We start from the raw sequence: 4,173 nt of genomic DNA, 5'->3' as shown, positions 1-4,173 counted from the left end.
TAATCGTCTATTTGGGCAGACTTTCGACCATCGTGTCACTGCACACACTGACCCGACTTTTGAACGAGCGGTCGTATGTCGGCTGTTTGAGCCGATTATTGGACGAAAACAGTGTAGTGTGTACCCAGCTTAACTTTAATGAAGCCCTTCACCACAAGTCTACCAGAATTTCCAAGTTTTTATATTATTGTTTTGTGTTAGTCCACACTTTTATATTACATAGCATTTAATAATAATAATTTTAGTAACACACAGGTTTGCAAATCAATCAGTAACTAGTGTCACAGACTCCTAAAACTACAACACAATGCTGAATAGTTGATAGCCATACTGCTAGATAAATAATACTCATTACAGACATCATCTATTTGAACTCCTTCATCTGCCTGGTTCATTGATTTCTCTACAAGCGTGACTTTACTCTGCCTGTGCTGTATATTTTGTCAGTGTTTGGGATCTTAGGTTTGTGTATTATTTTATAGCAGATGGTTACTGCCCATGGTGCTCTCTCACAAATCATGTCACCTCCATATGTCTCTCTGAGCAACAGATCTTCAGCCTTGCCAAATTCTTAAAGAAAATGACGGGGAATTTACAGGTAAAGGTTTTCTTTCCGGGAAACAAATACAATCTTGTTATGTCAAAATGTCACTTTCAAAAGTCACTGGCAAGTAAACAGGCAACAATGTTATTTGAGAGATAACGGCAGAAACAGCAGGTGGCCCTTCAGCTTTAGTAGAACTATCAGCAGAGCATGCTAGGACTTGTAGTTCTATAACAGCTGTAGAGACGCAGGCTGTCTGCCTCTGCAATAGTAAAAACGGCTACCAAGCTTTAAAGGGAAAAAAAAACTCAGTCTAGTCAATTTTATTTTATTACATTTCTCCTCATCCAGCACTTTACTGAGCCAAACAAACCCAACGTTTCAGTGTGATTTATGCTATTTGTTTAGACGGCTGTAATGTGGAAAAAATATTACCTCTTAAACATATGGATAATGAACATGATGTAAGAGCATTTTTAATATCAGTACAGACAAGAGAGGCTGTATATGAATGAATTAATGCAATGTTTGAGTTACAATCCAAAATAAGAAAAATAAGCCTTGCCGCAGTTTCATTAGTTTAAAACATATATATAAAACCGGCGATGACTTATCTACTTGCTTGCAGCCAACATGTGCTAAGTTTTGTTTACAGCTGTGGCTGCCCTGAGCCTGCACCAATATAATGGAACAATAATTCCACATAAATCGTAGACACAAAAGCAGTACACATAGAAGGCAATTTGCAGTATAATTAAAAGATAAATAATGTATCAAGTAAATAAGAAGGGCCTTATAAGAATCCGCTATTTTACTGCTTTAAATGCTGGCTAAAACAGAATGGAACTTCCAGAGAAAAAAATAGTATTTCTCTCATGTTTCTGTCTGAGACAAGTATGTATAACTAATGCAAGGAACAGACACATAATGAAGTGTGTGTAGGTGATAGCTATTTCCGTCCATGATAAATGGAACATGAAATAAATCACATTCTGCATATCGGACCAGTGGTCAATTTTTTCAAAGTTATTTTATGAGTTTATGCTGCATATAATAAAAAAAATAGTTAATGTGTATATTTTTGTATCATTGCAAGAAAAAACATAAAAAAAGATGATTTAAAATATATGCACCTATAGCAAGTGGACGTTTATGACAACACACAAAAAGGAGCAATGTAATAGGTTAACCTTTAAAACATCCACCCACCCAATGTATTTGATATTCATTGATTTATGTTACAAACCTTTATGTTTATTTATCATAGGTTTCAAAATTACAATAAAATGTCCATAGACCTGAAAAGGGAATTAGAGTGGCTGGAATCTTGGGTATGGAATTAGCTAACCCCTGTTTCTATATAGAACAAATATATAAATAGCCAGCAAAATAGTTATTTTGACTTTTAACAACAATCATATTTTAATGGGAGCCAATAGTGGAGCAGAGGCGGCCTGTGGGCCACCAACGGCCTTCCGAGCCTTCACCTGCACCCCCCAGCCAGCTGATCCCCATCTGCCTCATTCTCTGCTTTGTTATAGGTCAGGGGTATGTGGGGAACTCTGAGTGACATGTGGGGAGATATGAATGATATGGAGGGGCAAGTAGGGAGGTCTGAGGGGATGTGAGGAAATCTGAGGACATGTGAAGTGCATGTGGGGAGGTCTGAGAGGCATGTGTGAAAGTCTGGGTGTCATGTGAGGGGCATGTGGGGGAGGTCTGAGTGGCATGTGGGGAGGACTGAGTGACATGTGAGGGGCATATGGGAAGGTTTGAGAGCATGTAAAGTGCATATGGTAAAGTCTGAGGGGCATGTGTTGAGGTCTAAGGAGCTTGTGAGAGGCATGCAGAGAGGTAGAATGGCATGGGAGGGGCATGTGGGGAGGACAGAGTGGTATGTGGGTGCACATGGGAAGCTTTGACGGCATGTGAAGTGCATGTGGGGAGGTCTGAGTGACATGTGGGAAAGTATGGGGGGCATGTGGTGAGATCTGAAGGGCTTGTGAGGGGCATGCAGGCAGGTGGAGTGGCATGTCAGAAGATCTTAGTGGTATGGGGGGCATGTGGAGAGGTCTGAGTGGCATATTGGGAGTTTTGAAGTACATGTGGGATCTGAGGGCATGCAAGGGCATTTTGTGACAAGTGGAGGTCTAAGGACATGTGGGGCTATTTTGGAGTAAGTTGCAGGTCTGATTGGCATGTGGTGAAATTTTGAAGGAGGTGGGCATGTGGGTACATTTTAGAAAGAGTGATGAATGTGCCAAAGTTGGTTTCAGGCTGTTTTTCTATTCTTTAAAATAATGGTAATGTGCTGCCCTTATGGAGGGTAGAGTGCTACCCTGGAAACACAAAAGATTGCCCATCACTGATGATAACCCTAGTGTAAATCTGAAAAGAGTATGTAAACTGTTCAAAAAAGCTGCACAGTATCCCCCTAGTTAGCTCTTGCTAGCAGTTTGGCTGGGATCCCTAACCTTGCCACCAGAAACAGGTCCCCTTGACTCAGGGGCGGATCCAGAAGTTAATTGTACCGGGGGCAATTGAGGGGGGTGGCGATTTAGCCACACACCCTTTTTGACACCTAAGGCTGCTGACGGCTGCACACTATGTGCAGATCCGTTCAGCAGAGAGAGTTAGGGAGAGAGTCCTGCCCGGCTGCTCTGATTGTGTCAATCAGAGCAGTTGGGCAGGACTCTCTCCCTAACTCTCTCTGCTGAACGGATCTGCACATAGTGTGCAGCCGCCGGCAGCCCCTCCCTGGATCCGCCACTGCCTTGACTTCCCACGAAAAGTGCTTAAAAGAAGCAGTGCCAGCAGCCGCTATCCATGTTACTAGAAAGCTAACTTTTACCAAGGAGAATGGAGGAGGGACTTGTAAAGATTTTGAAAAGTAAATATCCCATTAAAGCACTGCAAACAGTACACTACTCTAAATGTGAGATTTTCACATGGTTTAGCTAATGTTAGGCTCTTAAGATAAAATGTAAAACACAATGGTAAAATATGTTGTTTAAGCCTACCCCATCTCTCCAGTGCAAAAACTAAAGTATGGTGGAGAATCTCCTTTCCCTTGCACTCCATCAAAAACAGTGAAATATCCATCCAATAGCTCTGAGCCAATGAACAAACGGCTACTATTAGGGGACAAACAATTCCAATAACAAATGCTAGCATATTCAAACTGCAAACATCCAAGTAGTTCTTAATGGCTCATCAATACATGCTGATATATTTGCATTTTAAACTCAAAGTTAAAAGATTCAAGTTTCTCTCCTTTGACCTGACCCATTGCCCACATACACATATTTCTAATATACAAATATTCTGTGATATATTTATGTTAAAATTTTAAAATGATAGAATTTCACAAGTTAAGTTATATAAGCATTTAACTAAAAAAATAAAAAGTAGTTCCGCATAAATAAAATACAGCAAATGTTTCATACTTAACAGTATTGCAACTGATACAAAACAATTTAGCAAGTCATGCTCAAATTAAACATAACAGCTAGACAGCTAGATGTGCCAATAAAACAAGCACAATGGACATAGAATTGCAGCATCATTGCCTAAATATATTTCTTAAAGTGGACCTTTCACTTCTATGAAAACCTATAACATGCTCCTAA

The sequence above is a fragment of the Mixophyes fleayi genome, chromosome 5 (assembly GCF_038048845.1).
Source record: "Mixophyes fleayi isolate aMixFle1 chromosome 5, aMixFle1.hap1, whole genome shotgun sequence".
NCBI classification, from domain to species: Eukaryota; Metazoa; Chordata; class Amphibia; order Anura; family Limnodynastidae; genus Mixophyes; species Mixophyes fleayi.
This window is presented reverse-complemented; position numbering follows the sequence as displayed.